At 40.5% G+C, this 22873-nt stretch overlaps 1 protein-coding gene across 2 annotated transcripts in view; it reads right to left on the reverse strand.

The window, feature by feature from the left end:
* The window catches only part of PTPRD (protein tyrosine phosphatase receptor type D), a 1732979-nt gene that overhangs the window by 942018 nt on the left and 768088 nt on the right, over positions 1-22873 (reverse strand). For both annotated transcript variants that reach the window (XM_084628881.1, XM_084628884.1), the window contains one exon: positions 21805-21853. The gene's annotated coding sequence lies outside the window, so the exon portion shown is untranslated. The remainder of the gene's footprint in view (positions 1-21804; positions 21854-22873) is intronic.

Below are 22873 nucleotides of genomic sequence, written 5' to 3' on the forward strand. Positions count from 1 at the left end.
ATAAATTGGTTAGTCTCTAAGGTGCCACAAGTACTCCTTTTCTTTCTACCTGTTTAAACACAATAAGAAGGGGAATCATGGACAAATGCTTACTCTGCTAGCTAGAATATGGGCTGGGAGCAGAGGGATCTCAGTCATCAGCTGAGATCCACATGCTTCCATACCTGCTCCCCAGCACCATCTCTGGTGTATAAGCTTTCCTGATTCACTCCTCAACTTTCAACCCCCTCCCCAACTGCCACAATTTTGACAGAATCCAATGTTTCATGGTCAGTTGAAGGCCGTAAAATCCAGTGGCTACTGGTCCTGGGCTCTCACATAGAATTTTTAGGGGATATGCCTATGTCAAGATTGTGGTCCCATGGTTATGAGGGTGGACACAAGGCATGGCCTTCACCCTCAGATTTATAGCCTATCTGGACCATTACTTCTAGGTGAGATCTGTACTGAAACAACCCTCAGATAATCTGGGGTGATTTACCCATGTTTATTAGTTGTAAATAAAGTTGTACCCTCTGCATTGAATCTTATTAGGGTGTCTGTATTTCATTGTTTTTGAATTCACAATGAGGACTATGAAATGGCACCACAGATCTGGTCAAACACCCCCTTTCAGCCATGCATGAGACTTCTGTGACCAGAATTCAAGCCTCTGGGTTGGTCCCTGGTTCCCCAGGATGATTTAAGCCTCCTAGAGTCTGAACAGAGTCCAAACACGTCCCTGAACTTGGGGTCTCAAGGCACACTCTCAGGGCACAAGTGTATCCGACATCTCCTTCTGAGAACTGGAACCTGCTATCCAGTTCCCTAGCCCCTTGGCACAATGACCACCCTTCAGACTCTCCCATACTTAGGCTTTGTATACACTGGCAAGTTTCTGCGCAGTAAAGCAGCTTTCTGCCCTATAACTCGTGAGGTGTACGCAGTGCCAAACCACTTAGTGCGCAGAAACTGCCAGTTGTAGCATTCTAAAAACAAAACACCCCAATGAGAGGCGTAGAGCTTTCTGGGCCAGGGCTATAGCTCTGCAGTGCCAGTGTAGACACCATGGCAATTATAGTACTGCGATTGGCCTCTGGGAGGTGTCCCACAATGCCTGTTCTCACCTCTCTGGTCATCGGTTTGAACTCTACTGCCCTACCCTCGGCTGACCGATCATCATCCCCACCCCATACATTCCTTTGGAAATTTGAAAGTCCCCTTCCTGTTTGCTTTGTGATGCGCACAGTGATCTCAGCACATCTTTCCAGGTGATCCCCTGCTTGGAGCAATGCTGAGCTGTTGGACCTCATCAGCATTTGGGGAGAGGAGGCTGTACTTTCCCAGCTGCGCTCCAGCCCACTCTCCCCTGCAGCCACTGTCACAAAATTCTTTCCCCATGCGCCCCACACACACACACACCGCCAACACATGGTTATCAACCTCCTGGCTCCACTCTCTACTCGCAGCATTCCACTCCTCCCTCCTCACAGTCCTGCACTGTGGACTCCCACTGTACTCAACACCCACCCATCCCTCTGCAGTTTGGCCCTGCTGAAGTATAGCACCCACTGTATTATACTCCAAAGGAGAAGGTTGGGTATGGATCCCTGGACATACACAAATCTGTGGCCATCCCAGGACTTCTCCTCCTCTTGAGACCTCCCCTGCCCCCACCCCACCATGAATTTTTTTGTTTGACTCTGTCCTCTGGTTGTTGTCTTTTAATAAAATAATTGTGTCAGTTTGAAAGCAATCTTTATTCTATTAAGTGAAAGCAAAAAGAGCACAGTAAAGCAACATACAATTATGTTAAACCCCCTTCTTGCATCATGTGCACCTATCACCTCCTAGCATTACAAGCACTGCAATCCCGAGCATAGCAACAAATATTAGTGGCTTTCAGCTTCAAATTGCTGCCTCAAGGCATCCCTAATCCTTATGGCCCTGTTGGTGACACTGGGCATCATACTAAGTAACTCGGGAGGGTGGAAGGCCACAAGTGCCGAGGAAGCCCCCCCGCGCTATGCCCAGACAAACCAAAGGCTCTCCATTCCGTGAAGTTTCTGTAATCCTGCCAGACTATGAGGAAGCTAGTATAAAAACAGAGACAGAAAGCTGCAAAAACAGTTTAGAGCAGACAGCCTGCTCTCAGAGACAGCCTTCAGACAGCTTCGGCCAGGGTAAGCGTATAGATAAGAAAGGAATGTTTTGCACTAGCTTTCTGCAACACAGGAACGGTTACAACCAAATAAGGCAGGGCTTACATAATGCAAATGAGGAAACATCTAATTGGCTGCTTTGGCTGTATTATTGTACAGGGCAATAGGTAATTGGTTGTATATGTTTCTGTAGCTAAGTTGGGAAAAAAGGTATAAATTGTATGATGTAATCTGCAGTTGGGGCTGCAGGATTTGAGACAGCTGTGTCTCCCTGGGCCTGTTGGCAGATGCAAATAAACTCTCTGCTTCTCCACCCCGTTGTGATTATTGGGTGACGCACACCGGGCAACGAACCCCTACTGTTGCTTGCCTTGGACACTCTGTGCCGGCAACAGCCCCACGCTGTGCCCCTCTAATAGTCCTGGTGTCTGGCTGTTCAAACTCAGCCTCCAGGCGCTGAGCCTCTGCGGTTCAGCCCTGAGTGAAGCTTTCACCCTTCCCTTCACAAATACTATGGAAAATACAGTATGCAGTATAAGCATAGGAATATTGTCATCAGCCAGGTCCAGCCTCCCACAGAGGCAGCGCCAGAGGGCTTTTAAATGGCCAAATGCACACTCAACAGTCATTCTGCACTTGCGCAGCCTGTTGAACTGCTCCTTGCTGCTGTCAAGTTGCCCCAGGTATGGCTTCATAAGCCACAGAATTAAGGGGTCTCCCAAGATCACAATGGGCATTTTGACTTCCCCTACCATGATCTTCTGGTCCAGGAAGAAAGTCCCTGCTTGCAACTTCTTGAACAGCCCAGTGTTCTGAAAGATGCACGAGTCATGCATCTTTCCGGACCAGCCTATGTTAATTTCTGTGAAATGTCCATGGTGATCCACAAGCACCTGGAGAACTATAGAGAAATGCCCCTTGCGATTAATATACTCGGTGGCTAGGTGGTCTGGTGCCAGAATTGGAGTGTGTGTGCCATCTGTCGCCCCTCCGTAGTTAGGGAAGCCCATTTGTGCAAAGCCATCCACAATGTCACGCAAGTTGCCCAGAGTCACTGTCTTTCGGAGCAGGATGTGATTAATGGCCCTGCACACTTCCATCAACACGACTCCAACGGTCGACTTTCCTACTCCGAACTGGTTAGCGACCGATCTGTAGCAGTCTGGAGTAGCCAGCTTCTACAGTGCAATCACCACATGCTTCTCCAGTGACAGGGCAGCTCTCATTCTTTTGTCCTTGTGCCTCAGGGCTGGCGTGAGCTTATCACACAGTCCCATGCATGTGGCTTTCCTCATGCGGAAGTTCTGCAGCCACTGCTCATCATCCAGACGTGCATCACGATGTGATCCTGCCACTCACTGCTTGTTTCCCAAGCCCAAATGTGGAGTTCCACTGTGGTCAGCACCTCCGTGAATGCCACAAGCAATCTCTTGTTGTAGTTACTACGCGTGGCGAAATCAATGTCGCACTCCTCTTGCCTTTGTAGTTTAAGGAATAACTCCACTGCCACTTGTGATGTGTTGGTCAGAGCGAGCAGCATACTGGTCAGCAGTTCAGGATCCATTCCTGTTGCCTGAAAGAGGCAGGGCGCGCAGTACACAAACCACTGAAAGATGGCGCCAAATGTGGATGGAAACACAGGGATTGCTGGCCTGAGAAGCAATGCATCACGGGACATTGGGACAGGACCCAGGATGCCCTGCAAATCCCCCCCCCGTCCACCTTCCCACAAGTCTAAGCAGCAAAAGAGAAAGAGGTGCTCTGTGGGATAGCTGCCCAGAGTGCACCACTCCGAATACTGCTGGAAGTGCCACAAGTGTGAACACGCTATTGTGTAGGCAGTTGTCAGTGTGAACACACAACAACGGTTTCCCTTCTGCGCTCTCTGAGTGGCGCTGTAACTGCTGGTGCTGTACCTTTGCCAGTATAGATGTGTTCTGAAACATACCATCTCTCAGAACTCCACCCAAAAGGTACTAACTTCTCATTTACACTTCTTCCAAAGCTCATGGTAGTCGTGAAGCATAGAAGACAGCCAAGACAGTTTGCACAAGTCTAACACGTGGCTCTTCTACTAAATCATATGAAGCACAGACAGTTCAGATCAGACAGAACATAACATCCCACACATAATGCCCCTCAGTAGCTCACCCTTCCCTTGGCAATCCTTGAGGCTGTTATGTGTTGAGTGGATTCTCCCTCCTGGGGTTTCCTTCCCTGGCTTGGGGTGACCTTCCTTTCTCCTTCCCAGGGCTTCTATTCCTGTCTCTCTCTTTCTAGTGTATTTGTTCCCCTTCCAAAACCGGTCTCTCTTTGGTCTGTCTCTTGGTAACTTTTTGCTGCTTCAAAAATTCTTCCCCTCAGGAAGACGTATCTTTTCCCTTGGGATGCAGCTACTGTTTCACATAACCTTCGTGTGGTTACAGCACTGTATTTTTTGTGCTGTTATTGAAGTTAAGTACTTTCCCACTGTCCTCAATCTGAGGGAAACAATTTTCAGGTTGGTAAGACATGGTGGATACACACACAGAGAGGCATTAATAATACCAGAGTTTTCAGAGTAACACTTCCTAATAACCTTGTAATATCAATCAGAATTCATAAATTGCACAGAGCCACCAAATAGTCATAGATGGCACCACAGAAGAGAAAAGTACATTCAACATTATGACAAGATTCATTTAAAAAAAAGCATCAAAAATTAGGAAATCTTGTTAAATGCTAGCAAGTTTTATTCTATTCCTTATGTGTATCACCAAAGTAAATGACTGAGATTATCTCAACATGACACATAGCAGTGTATTAGTCTGGTGCAGACAATAAAGTGTGTGTTTCATCGTGTCTGGAGGAAACATCTTCCTCTCCCTCCCCTCCAGAACAATGGGGAAGATTATAAAATTCTGTAGTTGTAACAAAACAACAAAGAACACAACTAAAACAAAGTGGTGTTGGTGCTTGAAAAATGTAGTAATATACTTGGCATGCCTAAATTGTCTAGGCACGGGTCATCATAGACAGTGCTGAAGATACACACTTGCTGAATCCAGAGTGAGACTCAGCCATATAAGCTGAGTAAAATGCTTTTTATTTTCCAATCAGCTGCTTTCGAGGAACAAATTATGTATGCAGATACATGGTGGAACTGGAGGTAGATGCAAGATTATGGAGAACTTCTAAAGAATTTAAATGGAATAACAGAAGGGGCTTGACAAAAAATTAAACAGGGTTTAACAAAACTTACTCTAAGAATTTAGAAAATTTAACAGTGAATGAGATCATATCTAAACAGTTTTAAAATCATATGGAAGAAGTTGAGAGAGAATTACATCCCTGCATCAGAATTCTGTAGAATTTTCAAATGGGCTTATTCTATAGAACATTCCCCTGAGGGTACTGTAGTCTAACTTTTAATGTTCTAGTGAAATAAAAACTACACACTTTGCCCTGTATTCATTCTGGTATTCTGACTACGGAAAGCCAGGCTGTATTCTCCAAGGTAGTAAAACAACCCTAAAAGAGGACAAAGTGTTGCAATGCTGTCAGCTGCTGGCAATTCTTGCTCCATAAGGGGCCACTATGCAAACCTAAAAGGGGTCCACCCTGATGAGTGAGGAGTATAGACAGATTGCCCAAAGGATGCACTGTTTTAGTGCAGCCCTGAGGAAGCCTCTATTAGCAGTGTTCTTGGTTCGACCAGAGTCTCATAGTGCTGTGGATCTCCCCGGCAAACCCTACTGCCCTTTCCATGGGGTGCATCCCCATGGGGGTAGCTGGCAGTGAGGTCGATCAAAGCAAAAAGTGTAATATTTTTAAACCCTGAACTTTCCAAAAAGGGATTGGGAGAAAACTGCAACCTACCTCCTCCTTATGTATCAATATGACACAGTGGAGTTGATACAAGTTGTCTTTGTGAATGAGATATGAAATAAACACACATTCTCAGTGTACAAATGAAGGAACAGAGGCTCTAATAATGTCCAATTAATGGCCAAGCTTGTTAGCTGATGACCCACAGTTCCATGATATTCAGCCAAAAATTTCTAAGTACAAGACTGCAAACAAGAAAAAATAATGGTTAAACATTTGTTATTTTGTCCCCATTCTTTTTATTAAAATTTCAGATGCTCTCCAAAGTAACTAGCTATTAAAACTTGAGGAACAAGTTGCAGGAAAGATTGTGCCATTGCCTTCGAGGCGCACTCTCCCCCAGCGCTCATTCTAGGGTGGGTGCTGCCTATTCCATAAAGCTATGGGTCTGCCACACAATATGGCTCTCAGGTTGAGAGAGAAAAGACAGACAAAGTGAGACCTTTCCTCAAATGTAAAAATATGCACCCAAAAAGATTTCCAGCCATTACTACAATTATTATATCTAAATTAAAACCACCTTGAGCCTGATGCTATAAATTGCTCCAACCTTGACTTCAATGGGAGTTCTCTGCCCAGAGCAGCTATAGATACACGTTTCTTGTATTATACTACTGTTTGTCTCAGGTCTGAGATTTACACCAACCCCAATGGATAATGCAAACATGATGAGGTCTTTTTCATACATTCAGGTTTGTGGGAATGTCAGCATGATCAAGTAAGGGATTTTGAAGTGTCTTTTGAGGCAAGAGGAATTTGCCTCAAATTATGAAAGACAGTATCTCCTCTTGTACTGAATATACCAAGGGTCTGTTTAGGCTAAGCAGTTTGAACTATACAAACATTGGAATTGTCCTATGAATTTTTGGGATTTCTCTGTACCTAGAAACATTTGTGTCCTGCAAACCCTATCTTGTCCCTCAATATAACAAAGTTGATTTGTTTCTCAGTTCATACTCAACTGGTGTTCAGAAGTATGTTAATGTAATGAAGTGAAGGTCATTAATTATATGGCACAAAAACTGTGTGTGCTGTTCTGTGTATCACAGAAAATAATTTGTATTGAAAGGAAGGAACTGGTTGAGAAAGCAAAAATACTTTTAAAAAATATAGTCTTAGGTTCAAAAATGGCAGTCACCACGGATTGGTACCTACTGATAATCTGTCGTGTAAAGCGGACATATTGGGTGCTGAATTCTGCTCAGTTACACAATGAAATCTCATCCATTTTATTACTGCCAGAATTACCTACATTCAGCTGAAAAGCTGTTACAGGCTTAAATATGCTTTAAAGCTCTTTTCTCAATACAATTTACTGCTTCTCCCCCACAACTCCTCATTATCAACAAGACAAATCGACAAAAGTCTAATTTTGACCTGCCAGTATATCCATAGTCCATTGAATAGGTAGCAAGTTTCAGTTCAGATACAAATTTTGATAAGGGCTGATAAGGTTACAGCCAGACAAATGGAAAAGTCTTAGTATCTAAATTACTTGCTCCTGACATGCCAAGAGGAGGAAAAAATACACTTTAAAAATAATGCACATGCATGCACTATGTTTCCAAATTGTCTGTCTGCATGTATTACTATACCTTATGTCCTCACTTGATAATTTATCTAGTTGCAAATATGAATAAGCTAGAGAAAAATAAAGAGAGATTCTTTCTAACAGGGCTTCTCTGTAAAAGGCATAGAAACAAGAGCTGTGTAAACCATCTGATTTCTATTTTCAGGGGTTCAGGCAAACATTTTCTTCTGGTTTTAACTGTGAGGGTTTCCCCATCACCCCGAATGCTTTTAGTTATATATTTAAACTCAAAATCTCAACGTAAATTTAAATAAAAGTTACTGAGTTCTAAATGATTTCTACATAAAAATGCTTGGATGAATCTCAGCTTAGTTTGTAAAGAAACCTAAAACTAAGGGCTAATCTCCAGTATGGGGAGATCAATGCTACTGCAATCGATGCAGCAAGGATCGATTTAGTGGGTCTAGTGAAGACCTGCTAAATCAATGGCAGAGCACTCTCCAGTCGACCCCTGTACTCCTGGTCTCCGAGGGTATGTCTACACTTTCCGTGGGTCAATGCTGTAATGATAGATCCACCGGAGCTTGATTTAGCAAGTCTAGTGAAGACTCGCTAAATCAGAGATTGCTCTCCTGTCGACTCCGGCACTCCATCAGAATGAGAAGCATAAATTAAGTTGACAGGAGAGTTTCTCCCATCGACCCAGTGCAATATAGATACTGAAATAAGTCTACCTAAGCTACGTCGACTCCTGCTAAGTTATTCACGTAGCTGGAGTTGCATAACTTAGGTCAACTTACCCCCGTAGTGAAGACAAGCTCTAAGTGAGCTTCGGTGGTTTTAGGTTTCACTGGATACACTTTGTCCAGTCCTAATGTCAATGTAGCTATGTTCAGAGAAAGGTTATAACTTCTTTGCTCTTTGAAAATACATTAGGCCAGTTCTGAATTTAGGTGATTCTACAATCCTCTTTTTAGGACTTATTTATCACTTGGTTTGTTGTTGTTGTTCATCTCTACTTATATAAGCCTATATGACATAAATCAAACCACCTCCTATTGACTTTGATGACTCCAACTGACCTCCACGGGAAGCTTATAGAGAAAAAACAGACTAAACTGGGGTGTTTAGCCACATCCTTCAGTCTGGGGAAGAACAGAAGAAATTATGCACAATCTCTCCCTGTTCTCCACAGACACAAGGTAGTGTGTAAGCTGCCTCATCCTAGAAAATAGTCCCACCCCTTTTCTAGACTTTTGTTATGTTCATGGCATATATACAGAGAACTCAGATAAAACCTTAAAATAGTCTTGCTGGAAGGTTGCAATTAAAACTTTTTATTTTTTTAGAACTGAGAAGGATAGCACACAGGAACCCCATAACAGAGAGACACAAAGCAGGTTGCTCCCTAAAACGGAGAGGCACAACTCATTATACCTTACTTGAAGCTGGCTATCTGCAAACTGACTCTGATCACAAGCTTCCCTACAGAGCCTCTTGCCTGCAAACATAACCAGGAAACCCCTTGAGAATGTAAAGTGATAGATCACAATTTAACACTTTTCAGTACACCACACCATTCCCTCCCACACTGGGAGGATTTGTACTGTTAAGGGTACACAGAAGGAGAAAGCTCTGCTCTCAATTGGCTGGTTCTGAATGGTGAAGGCTCTTTGCACCATCCCTGTACCATTGTTCACCCAGCACAGGGCCCAAGGACAATCTGGCCACAAACAGCTGCCTCGGGGTTTGGATCTTCCATAGCAGCTGAGAATTTCAAATCACTATGCAGATCATTTAGTTAGATCATGCAACATCCTTGAAGGACAGTGATATCCACATTTTACAAAGGAAAACTGAGGTATAGAAAAATGAAATGACTTTTCCAAGGTGACAAACTCAGAGACAAAACTGGGATGAGAATCCATGACATATTCTGAATTCCAACCCTGTACCTTAAACAACAGATCATCTATCTTTCCCACAGGACAAATGTCATTCATAATTCAATCTCTCTCTCTCTTTCTCACCAAAAAAATCTGTTCAGTTTATTTCAAAATGTTCTACATTTGTTTTTCCATTTAAAACTTAGACTGCTTCTAGATACCGTTTGGCCCAGTTATAAATATTACTGTTAATGCACTTCAATTATTGGGGAAAGTTTATAAAATATTACAACATGCTTACATTTGTCCTGTTATTTTCACACAGACAAACCCAAAGTCAGATTTTTACCACGGTTCCTGAAGGGAGACCACTCATGACTGAATCTAACCCTTGTGTACCATCCTATTCTGGGAAAACAGAATTAATTAGAGTATTTACAGTACTGACTTTGAACAGACCTCTCAAAAGACAGCCAAGTGTGGCCAGCTACATGTGGTTATTTTATGGTGTTAACTTCTGAGACAAAATTTATTTCACTTAGGACCTTAAGTTGGAAATAGATGAAAAGCTAGTGCTTTATCCATCAAAGCATTCAATTGGTAGCCAGTAACAGCCTAAATACTTGTCTAGATCAGTAATCCAATATCTCTGTACATTTTTTTTTTAAATTACCACTACCACCATGAGTCTAATAAACTTAAATCTGATTAACACTTTTTTCCTTCCCAGAAAAAAAAGGTTAGTCTTCATTAGCAATTTCTACATCTTTATATAGAATGTAAACGTAATGAAAAGGTAAAATACAGAAGGTGAAAGAGGCAATGCTTTAACACCAATTCCTAATATCTTAAGCAATGAGTAAACCTGTAAAAATGTTGTATTTTTTTTGGTTCAAAAGTTGCAGCTACATTTTGTTAAAGCTGTGGTTTTAGTGTAGTCAGTACAAACACCATAAAAAGCCAAACACATAGATAAAAAATTAGGAACGGATGTCACACCTCAGCATGTCAACAAAGCACTAGGCAGATACACCCCTGGGAGTCTAGTTTCATTTCATGCTTCCCCTCAATCTATTTCCTTAGGAATGATGACATCCCTCCACGCCCCAAGTACTCCCACAAGGAGCACCAACTATGGGCATGCAGCCACACACAACTTCCAACACCTTCTTCCAAGGCATGGTGCCCAGCTTCCAAAGCAGGGTAGCAACACAGAAAAGAGAGCATGGACTGGTTGGCTCTCAAAGATAAGCATGAGGCAGGGGCAGCCAGGCCACATTTCAGTGGCGTTATGACCACATGTGCCAGGCCACATCACCTCTCATTCAAATTTGGCCCAGCTGCCACTCTGTCACAAGGGAGAGGTGGCCAGGACCAAATTTGAGTGAGTGTTGTGGTGACCGAGCGCACAGAGTTGCAACACCACTCAAATTTGTGGCAACTTTAAAAAGTTGCGGTGTGTTAAAAGTTGCAGTTTCTACAACAAAATTGCAGCCTGCAATTTTCTTACAGCCTTGCCTGTGAGTGCTATAAATGAATGTTACAAACATACTGAGGTATGAGAAACATAATGTAAGAGAAATGTAAGAGAAACATTTTCGCAGTTGTCCTGTTTTGGATAAGGGTATCTCACTGTTTTGTGCTCTTCTAGGGTTTGGATAAAGTAACTAAAAAAAATCACCAGCTCTATATAGTATATGGGTCTGACCCCTCGGACTTTGATGTGTTTAGGATCAGGCCCTATATTAGAACTGCTGTATCGAATAAGGGTCTAATACAAAGTACATTAAAATCAATGTGGGTCTTTTCATTGATCTCACTGGGCTTCGGATCAGCCACTAAAAGAATATTCTGCAACTATTTTAAAAACTGTAAAATAGTTTCAAGGGGACTTTAAATAGAAAAGAAATAGTTAGTTCCAATATGAAAAATACGTCAAATTTATCTTTGGTGTAATTCTGTCATTTACTTGATCAGTCTTACACGAGGCATGATTTTTTCCCTGTATCTTTATAGCATGTTATTACAATATCCTTTTGGTCTTCAGGGACAACTCTTTTCTTTAGGGAGCTAGCAGATCTGTACAAAAGCAAATGGAAAACTTTTTGCTAGGTTGCATTTTAAATAATTTATGTTTCAGAGATTTAATAAGAACATTGAAGGCCGGATGAAAGAAATAATTTTACCTTTAACGTATAATTTACATTTCCAATTCCACATCCTTTGTAAATGTGAGTCACTCTGGGCTTATGATAAGCAGATATTGACATGGCCTTTGAATATAAAGTAATTGCTTAATAGAATTTTTTCCCCTTTCCTATAATTTGAAAGCAACTAACAATGATTGTATTTAGTGGGATGACTGTGAATTGCTGAGGAAGGTCAAAGACTTGTCAGAAAAATCAGTCTGAGAACAATTGCAAATAATCCATTGGCACTGATAGCTACCAGCATGACCATTACTAGTGATTTTTGTGCATCAGGAAAAGTTTGCCTCTCTCCACTGAATAGTTTAAATGATACAACTAGAGAAAGTGAACACAAAATTACTGCCTTCTTGGAAGTGTTATGCCTTTGTCATCTTCTTAATTGATTTTAGTATATAGTTTCTAACGGACCCTTGTCTGCTAGAACTTGTAACAGGACATGTTAGCCCTGTCTAACGTGTGCAACAAGCTCTGTAGCCTGGTTGTAAAGTGCAATTATTGCTAGTTCAAGACAATTAAATTGCTGTTTTATGTGACAGAACAGAACCATAAGTGTAAACACCTAAGGCTCCTAATACAGAACAGTAGCATGTGTAAGATAACATTCTTTGTGCCTTTAATTCCATCCACCTAAGTACCAAATATGCCTGTTGCCTTGCCTTTCAGAACTCGTTTTAAGCTTAGAAATAATCAGACTCCCAAGAGATGCAATGACATTCCTACAGGTACAAAAGATAGAATATCATCAAGATTATAGAGCATTATTCTAATGATAATTTGTCCTTGGTCGACACTTAGGCTATTTATCAATATTTTCAGACTGTTGTAACCACATGGTAATGATAATGGCAGCGCTACTGCACACTTTGCCCCCAGGGCTGCTGCTGGTTTTAACTGACCTGCATCATTCTTTTCAGAGCAAGACTAGACAACAGGTGGTGTAGATGAGATATTGGCATTGTTAACCATGGGGTAGCAAAAGTGGGAAATAATTGGCAAGCAAACTGATTTTTATTCTGATTATTCAATTTAATTCATCATAGGGCCTTAATAGAACTAAATCTGAACATACAGTAGGGTATACAGAGTCAACAGAAATAGTTACCCTCATTATAAAAGTATTTTTCTGCTTCACAGACATACTAAGTAACGCAGTTAATTTTCCATTCATGTTGCTCTTTAATCATAAATTAATCTTGGAAAAACATAGGGCTTTGCTTGATACATAAAGGTAAAAAGACAGAATTTTTTTTATATGATACATTTTAATCTGTCAGAGGTAAATATCCTGTAGACTGAAACAACATGCTGCATGATTTTTAATAAAACCAAATACTCGTATGGGGCACCATATGAGAAAAAAAAGTCCCCCCTCCCACTATTTGATTTCAAGTTTAATTTACATACAACCTTTTACTTACATTGTGGTGTGACCTGAAAAATTGTAGTCACATAGTAGTTCATGCACTGGTGAATGTACTAGCAAGAAAAGGTATTTTGCTTTCTAAGCTTTTTCTATAATATTTTAACTGTCATGCTTGAAATGTACATTAAAAGAACAACTGGCTAAGCACTTTCATGGTGCTTTTAAGGAAATATGAGTCGGTTCAAGGGAAAGATATAAATATCTAGACGTGTATGTGCATATATTTTTTTTTTCTTGTAGGGGCTGAAAACAAAAATAGTGAGAATCCATAAAGATCAAGCACGCTTATTTGTACAGTTTTGTCATAAATTAAATATGTATTTCATATAGCTACAAATGTTTCCAAACCCAACATTACGTCTAGCCACCAATAGTAGAGTCTGGCTGTTAAATATATGGATATACCAGTATCATCAGATATCTTTTCACCTGTAATACTGAGCCGACAGAGGTGAGGTAAGGTTTAATTTTTGTTATATACTGTCCAAGCTGTATTTTTCAAACCTTACTTTTTATTATTTTATATTTTTTTAAAAAAGGAGAAGAATATAGATTAAAATAATCCTCTACCTGAGCCCCAAGTTTTAATTCAATATTACACCTGACTAAATATCAGACATCCTAGTATGATACATTCGGGTATTTCTATGATTTGCCAGTTAATGCTTTCCAAGGCTGAAATTGTGCCTCCTCTTAAATGTTGGTGAGTACCGCTATTATATGCTTTCTTTAGACAGCCACTAACAGGGACCCACTTCTCCACCACATTTTTCCCACTAGTATCCAGCATCCTAGCTCCCCAATTCCATCTCTCGCTCCAAAACTTTTTCAGTATTTGGGAAATCTAAAGGATCTATTAACTTTTGTGTGAGATTAGAGGAGCTGGTTCAGAATGCTTTCTAATAAAAAAACAAGGAGGAACATCAGTCCCACCAGGAGTGCAGCACCACACAGAGCCACAGGCAACATTTTGAAAGCAGAAAAAGAGCTGTTTGGACAAAGGAAAGGCTGCTGCCCACAGCTTTAACAACTCAGGACAGTTTCACTCATAGTGGGAAGGTGCTGGTTACTTTTCCCCATTTAGAGTACTGTTTTTGATTGATTTCTTCTAAATAACATCATTAACTATGCTGGAAAATCCGCCAGCAATCCAGGACTAGGCTAACCGTTTGCAAGGCCCTAAGCTACCACATGGCCCCTAAGTGCGCAGCACTTTTTCCTCAATAGCCTTAGCGTCTGTGTCCTCTAGAACTAGGAGATAAGACTGGTGACTTGCTAGTAATTGATGGGACCCCAGAAGTGACCCCATAATTCCACTTTGCATTGGCACAAGACTGAACCTACTCAGACATATCCTTTCTTTCCAATAACTGAAGCAATGCTCAGAGTAGCTTCAAAGAAAACAAAACAGCTTGGAGAGCAGAAGTAGCCACTTCTATAGGACTAGGGCCTTGCCTACAATTAATGTTCTCCAAAACTTCCCCATTGTTGACCTAGCACCAATACAGCTCCACCTGTGTTAGTAATGGTGTAAGCACAAGGGAAAGTTGGGTGCAGATGGTTTCACTTCTGTATCATCGAACCAACTCCTGCACTCCACTAGCATTTCCATCATTGTTAGCATCGGTGCAAAGCCAGCAATGAGAGAATTTCAGAAAATGCTCAATACAGGTGCAGACTTATAAAACAGCTCCCCTTAGTCATTTCCCACCTCTCTATTTAAAGAGGCAGAGGACATACCTAACTACACAAGCAGTTTATTACTTGGGCTTTATGCAACTTTCCTAATGAATGAGGAATCAGGCATAATCTGGAAATAGGACTTTCATTAGAAACCTAAAATTAACCCCCAAAAGTCAAACAAAATATTTTCTGAGTTTGGTCTCATTTCACTGAAAACCCCATCCCTTCAGTCTTCCCTTTTAGATCTCCAATGTCTTTGAGGAGGAGTCAGCTGCTGGGCTACATACCCACCAATTCTTCTGACTCCTCCATCATTAGTCTTTTGTGGGAGGTAAAGGGGAAAAGGGTCTCAGACCTGCTGTGTCACACAACTCCTACCACAGGTCTTCTTGATGGGAATGAGGCTGCCATCAACCCTTCTTTTGTACAACAGGGGGCAGAAAAGGTGAATAAGTCAGTCTGAGGGTTGGTCCACTATCCTTTGCACCACAGCTCCGGAAAACTATGTAATAGGAAATGTGCAAGAGATTTTAGAATGATTCAGCATACAGCAGCAGCACCGCCACCACCATCACCAGGTAAAAAGGTGTGTTGCATGCTCTGGTGCTATCCAAATGATGATAGGAAGTCCCCAACCCTCTGCAAGAAACCCTTTCCAGGTGGGAGTAGAGCTAGTGGGGTGAGGAAGCAATGGTCACACTTCGTATAAACAGAAGATGGAAGAGCTGAGACCGGGTTTTCCTAAATATTCCATAAGACAATCAGTAGAGGAAACAGGAGGAAAGTTTCTCTACAGGAAGTAGCTCCCCTCTCGAAGAATTAAATTAACATGTACCCATATCCCAATAGAACTCATATGACATCATGTCTTATTGCTTAAATGATGCTTAGCAGATATATAACATTTTTCATCTTCAAAATATAAATTAAATAAGTGATATTCCAATTGTTTAATATGTGCGTATATATTCAATTTTAAGTTATCTCACAAACACTAATGATACAAATTGGAGAGTTCCTTTCACCCTATTATTCCCTTGCCCTCAAATCTTAAAACAAAATGATTACAGGCATGGTTAATGCACAACAGTTTGTCAAATCATAAAGGTAAGTATGTAGTTTATATCAAATTTCTTTACTTTTACTATACTGTTTCCCTAGGGTAATATTTTATTACATAACGGCCTATGTTTCAACAATGGTGTCTATTAGACTGTCCCACACTTTATTTCTTATTTAGTTTACAAACTGCTTCTTTATGCCAATTTTAAATTTGATTTCGTTGAAGGCTCCACAAACCTATCATCTGTGCTGTGCTCAAATGAACTAATCTGACATTATCTACCTCCATTTAAGATTTTCATAACCCAATTACATTTGTTCCCTTTGAACACCCTTTTCTTCTTAAACTACATAAAATTAAGATTCTGAAACCTTTCCTCAGCAACCTATTCTATAATCCAGAGAATAACCTATTACAGTCATCCCATGTCCCTTTTACACAGAGAACTCCAAGCATTGAAATAATGAAATAGCACAAGTTATTTGAGAAAGATACATACACAGTCTCTCCAATATTAGAGAAAAATATTTACGTCACTACACATTTTAAACACACCATACAGTAGTTGTGATTGGGCTGAATACTCCACCCTCTCCTGACAGTTTTTCTGGCCTCCTGTCCTGCATCACCCAGACTGTGGTAACAAAGCCTCCTATGAGACTTATAGTTCCTAGACATCAGTTGACTTGTATACTCTGAGAGAATGGTCTGCTGGGAGAGGAACTGGGAATAAAAACCCAGCCATCTCTTATAGTATGGAGGGATAGAAGTTCTCCTGTCCCTGGTCCCCATCCCAACACATCACCAGGGTAATTAGTTCGCCCTAGTAAGGAAAAAAGGATGACTGGTTGATGCCAGGGAGGACAAAGAAACAGTCAAGCCCATTGAGGACAGAAGTCTATTGATTTACACCCTGAACCAACAGGATAAATAGACTATTTAGGGTCTGGGAAAGCCTAGGAAACTAATTTCTGTGTTGATCCCAAATAGTAAACATCTGATCCTTGTCAGAGGTGTTTTTGTTGTTGTTGTTTTAAAGATTATTCACCTTCTCATACGTGTTGTTCTCCAAGACGTGTTGCATATGTCCATTACACTGTAGGCAAGTGTGCATCCAGTGCACTGGTTGTGGAGAGTTTTCCCTAGGGGGTGAGCAGGGCTCCCTCATGTGTCCCACAAGTGCCCCGTGCTTCAAAGTGAGGATACATGGGTGAAGCTGCTCTGCCCCTTCTTCAGTTCCTTTATGCCAGAAGCTTATGGTGGACTCTGATGTTTCAGGAAAGGATTAGGTAATGGTCCCATCCAACATATTTCAAAGAATAATAGTTACAAGAAGGTGAGTAACCATTTTGCCTTCTTTGAGTACTTGCATATATCCATTAAACTGTAGGCGACAAGCTGTTATACCAGATGGTGAGACTTGGAGTCTCATTAGAAGGAGGACTGTAGGGCCATTTTCCCTACATTTGCATCTTCCCTTGAGGCAGCAGAGAACACAATCTCTGGTATGGATATGAATGGAAGATCATGTCATCACCCGACAGATGTCCATAACTGGGATGTGTGCCACAAGTGCTGCTGAGGCTGAATGTGCTCTGGTTGAGCATGCTGTGAGTTTGTCAGGATGTGTTACCTCTTTGGCAGCATAACTCAGTGTGATGCAGCTGCTGTTGTATTTCTAGAGTCTTGGAGTTGTGATTGGATGACCTCTCATGCACTCTGTGTAAGAAACAGCTGGGAAGAAATTTGAAAGGGCTTTGTCTTATCCAGGTAAAAAGCCAGAGCTCAACAAAAGTTGGGAGGGGGGAGGAGAGGTTGTAGATTTCATCTTTGTGATTATGCAGCTTTGGGAAGAAAACTGGCAGCTATATAGACTGATTCAGGTGGAAATCAGGTATCGCTTTTGAGAAAAAAAGTAGTGAATGGAATGAAGTTTGTCTTTGTAAAAAACTTTGTATGGTGGATCAGTGACCAAGATATTCAGCTCTCTCACTCTCCTAGTGGAGGCAATGGCCATGCAGGAAGCTATATTCACTGACCTGTGTGGGAGCAAGCACAATGCTAAAGACTTGAAAGGAAGATCCCTCAGAGCAGCTAACACTAAATTCAGATCCCAAGAAGGAGCTAGGTCCCTGACAGGTAGAAAAGGAAGAGAGAAGGGAAGTTCTCTGCACGTATTATCTTTGGTCATACACCAGGTTAGAGATGTCAAAATCCTGTCTGGGATGCATAGCAACTTGTCTAGATGGTAAATCTGAGGACAACAGACCAACCTGAGCATGCCTGTAATGCTCTGAGTTTCAGTCTGGTGTGAGTGGCTCACATATGTACATGCAGCCATACAACCTAAGAACCTGAGGTAATTCCTTACAGTGGTCTGAGGGACGTCCAGGGGGACACAGGCTCAGTATAATCTGAAATCTGGAAAGAGGTCAAAATACTCTGGCAAAGGTCAAATCCAGGACTGCCCCAGTGAATTCTATCCCTTACAGAGGGGATAATGTTGATTTTTCTTTGTTCAATTTCAGGCCCAGGATGTTGAACAGACACAGTTTGATGGACAGCAGCCTGTTCTTGGGATCTGGAGTGACCATGAACCAATCATCCAGGTAAGGATACAAGTGGATGTCACTGTTGTGGAGGTAGGATGCCATAACAACCATGCACTTGGCTTGTCATCAGCACTGAGGGTCTTTACCAAAGGGCAGGATGGAGAACTGGGAATGGCCATCTCCTACAACGAATCTAAAGAACATCCTGTAGCCAGGATGGATGCCACATGGAAATAGGCATTCTGTAAGTCGAGAGCAGCATACCAGACTCCCAGATGTAGGGAGAGAATGATCTCAAGTCTATACGTTGCTGAGAAATGAGCAGGTAGGCCAGATCTCCAGCATGGATGCCAACCCTAGGTGACCAGACTGCATGGTGGTTGTACTACAAGCACAGGTCACAGGGCTAGTCAGCTCTGAGATCTCCATGACAGTGCAGGTGATGTGCATGCCTATAGATGTGGATTAAGTTCAGAGAAAAACTTCAAACCTGAATTAAGCTCGATTGATTTGACTCTTCTGGTGATTTAATAAAACCTGAGGTTAAGTGAGGTCATACCACACTATAATTCATGTAAGGAATTATTGGGACTTGCTCCACCCGGTTTCACAGAGATCCTAATGCTTCAGCTAGATCTTGGCACAGTCCTATGTTCTGACTCAGGCTACATCTACGCTACAAGCCAGGAGTGTGATTCACCTGCTTAGGTACATGTACTCATTCTCATCAAACTAGCATGAGTAGAAATAGTGGCGTAGACAGGGTGGAATGGGTAGCGGCTTCATGGCCGAGCCGTGTTGAGTATATTCCCGTTTGAAACTGGAGGGTACATACTCAGCACAGCTTAGCTCTGCCTCCACCTCCACGACCCATGCTACTGCATCTACACAGCTATTTGTACTTGTGTTTGGTCCGTGAGAGCTAGTATGACTATGTGTACACAAGCAGGGAAATCACACACCTAGCTTGTAATGTAGACATACCCTAAGACTCTTGCACCTACTTTTCATCTTCCTGACAAGTTTATAACTCTGTTTATCTGGGGACAAATTCATTCCTGATTTAATTAATTTGAAGTCAATAGATGTACGTCAAGGAAGAATTAGATCCTTTATCTTTTCATTGTACCTTGAATCACCTAGAAAGATGCTGTAGTTGTACATAAGGTTATCCCCCTAATAAATCCACAGTGGCTAGAACTTCTAACCTGTCCCCACTTTTATTTTGCCAATTATAAATGTAAAATGTGTTTAAGAAAAATAACTCCAAGAAACTTTTATAAACTTATTTAACAAAACATCCTCTATTGCCAGCAGAAACTGTCTGTATTCCTCCCTGACCACTGGTAACTATGGGTAAGTATTTGTTTCTTATTTTTGTGAAGTTGTACTTTTAAATGATTCTATGCTATTTAGCAGTTAGTTTGTATATTCATTTCTTCTTATTCACAATACTCATGCCCAGATAGTTGGCTCTATTCATATGGTAACTTTGGCGAAATAAAATACATTCCTTGAATAGACATGGAACATTCATATCTATAAACCTGTTGGAACATTGGAACCTCAAAATGGACCATCATTAGTTTTCCATGTTCCTTCCCTAATAGATAAAGGATTATTAGTGTAAAGCAGCAGCTGCCCAGGGGAAGAGAGAACCCAAACACTATGTACAATATTTACATTTAATGAAACAGAGGCCTTATAATAGTGAGACGGCCTTACAAATCACTTCTCTGTATGTTCCTTAAGAACTGGCTCTGCATTAAATGTCCTCAGCTGTGTCTGAATCACTTATTGCCAGTCCTTAAGAGACATAAAAGAGACAGTTATGCAAAAGTTAATATGTTTAAAATTTGCTACCAACCCAAGTCCTGCAAACTCTAATTCTAAAATAATTCTATAAAGCACCGAACTATTACCTTCTAAATCCCCAAAATATAGCAATTCAAAAGAGTAAATCTGAGCACAAACACAAGGACAAACAGTTTATTCAGATTACTATAAAAGTACCAGTTAAACAGTTATACTGTACACCTATAAATCACCTTCAGATCAGCAGTGAAGACTTTGTTCAACTATCGTTATGCAATGCAGTAATCTAGAAATAATAGTTTCTACTCCACAGTTGATGGAGAAAGAACTTTCACGGGCAATAAAGGATGCAGGGTTGTTTGTTTTTATTATATCCATCCATTTTAGCCCACAAAGTAAATTATTATTTTCTTAGATGCCGTGTATGTCTTTAGTACAGAAACCTAAATTTCAGTTCAGGTTTTCACAGATAAAGCTTCTGAAACACAAATATAACTTAGGGCTAAAAGGATGTAGCTCATTATAGAGAAGCAGTAAAATAAAATATATCGCTGCTTTTGCTGGGCTACATTTTAAACTGCTGCCTTCACAGAAGCAACAGACTCACAAAACAGAACTGACAGGTCTGTTCTTGGGTTTCTACTCTTCAGGGAGTTTTATCTTTTGCCCAAATATGCATATTATGACAGCTATTTTGTGTTATACAAATGAGGTTACCTCATGAGTTTGCTCCCAATTGAATGCTAACCATATTGTCTCGTTATAAACAAGCATTTGACTTTATTATATTTAATACTATGAAACAGCCTTAAAACACGAGAGAATATTTTTGCGGTAATGCTAAGCTTTTAACTCTAACAGCTTTTACTTCACAGGCTCTTAAATGATACCAACTACATGGTAAACATCTATATCCTTGGTCCAAATGTGTTTAGTATTGTAGTTTTCTCAAGAAATACAGAGTAGTACCGAAGACAGAAAAAAGCTCAAATTGTAGTCACCGCAATTTTCCAGTAATTTTTATTTTCATTGTAATAGGTACCTGTCTTGGATTCAGTTCACTGAAGCTGTGACATTAAACATTTGTTGAGGGAACCCATTTTGATAAAGCTTGACAGGTAATAAAACAAGTTTGACTTTCTATTGCTGGTTGCCGCTATTCATTCTCATCAAAGAAGCTTTTCCACAAAGGTTTTAATGTACAAAATTGCCATTTACATCTGCAGGACTTCTGTCAGTTTTATAAATCATTGCTTCTCTGAATAATTTTTATCTAATCCTTTTTGAAATCACATTAGCTCCAATATTTGATGACTATATTAATATTAGTCCCATAATGGAATGTGGCCAGGTTACATGAATGTAACCTCAAAGGAGTAAAAGCTTCACTACAAAATATATTCTTCTTCAAACTATTCCAGAGAGAAAAACAAACCATTTTATTGCCAGTTTAAACAGTGAGGCAACAGACCTGTATACCAACAATCTGCCCAAAAGACCAGGTGACTCACAATAAATTTAGCACAGACATTTTTCTTCTCATTCTCCGAATACCGCAGCCCCATCCTGGAATGTGATTTCTTGCATTAATATACAAGTTGAAGCTAAAGAAATAACAAAAATCACTTCTTACCCTGAGCTTGCAGGTTCTGAATTCAATCAAAAATTCTCCACCCTGAGACCTGGGAAAATACAAGAAAGAAAATCCCTCTATCAGCACTGACAATAATTGGTGAGACATTAGAAATATTGTAAACAAGGTAAATGATGGTTCAATGCTATGTGTAATTAATACATTATGGAAAAATCAATTGACTTAAATCCTTGACTAGCATACTTTGAATGGAACATTATTTATCAGAAAAGAAGCTCAATAAAACCTTTAAAATTTAAGTGTAATAATTCTTTTTTCGATGTTCTGAGGCAAATTCATTTTCAAACTTCCCTACAATTGAGTTTATGCATTTCCACAGTGAACACTAAACTCCCAGGGTAGCTAGGTAGAAAAGTGTTCAAGTTATATATTGCTGCAGTTCAAACAATATTCTTGGCTAGATTTATCTAGAAACCAATGGCTTTTTTGCAGGGGGTAAGCAAATTAATTAGTTCTCTGTGAGGTATAAAGAACAGGCAACACGAGTTCAGGCTACACTCCAAAGCTTTGGTTTGAAGGCTAGAGAAAACTGAGCTAATTATAAATGATACACATTTGCGGTTGGAGGGAATCAGAATGCCCTGCAACAGCTGACAAAGGAGCAGTAGGGGTAGGAGCGCAAGATAAATGACTGGAGGTGGATATTTGTAAACGTGGAGGGACTCAAATAAAATGTCTTCTATAAAGACCAGGAAGAGAAATCAGTTGAGTGTATAAATCTCTTTCATGAACAAATAAAACTGATTCACAACTGAATTAACGTTCATTTAACTGAACTGGATGCATTTCTCTATAAATACTAACATTTGTTAAACTTATCAGTAATATATCAATGGTTATCCCATTACCAAGGCTTGAAGTTACCCTTTAGTTTAATAAGGGCAATCAAAAAAGTGATTTTTCTACAACAAAATGAGTTTCCACCTTTTTGTCTCCAGCATTTTTTTTCTTTTCATTATAACATGAATGAAGATTAATTCTTCAGATCTATAATCTGGCAAAGAAATATTAGAAAATGCACAAAGTCTAAACATACTATTATATATTA

The sequence above is a fragment of the Lepidochelys olivacea genome (assembly GCF_965140295.1).
Source record: "Lepidochelys olivacea isolate rLepOli2 genome assembly, chromosome: 5".
In the NCBI taxonomy this organism is placed as follows: domain Eukaryota; kingdom Metazoa; phylum Chordata; order Testudines; family Cheloniidae; genus Lepidochelys; species Lepidochelys olivacea.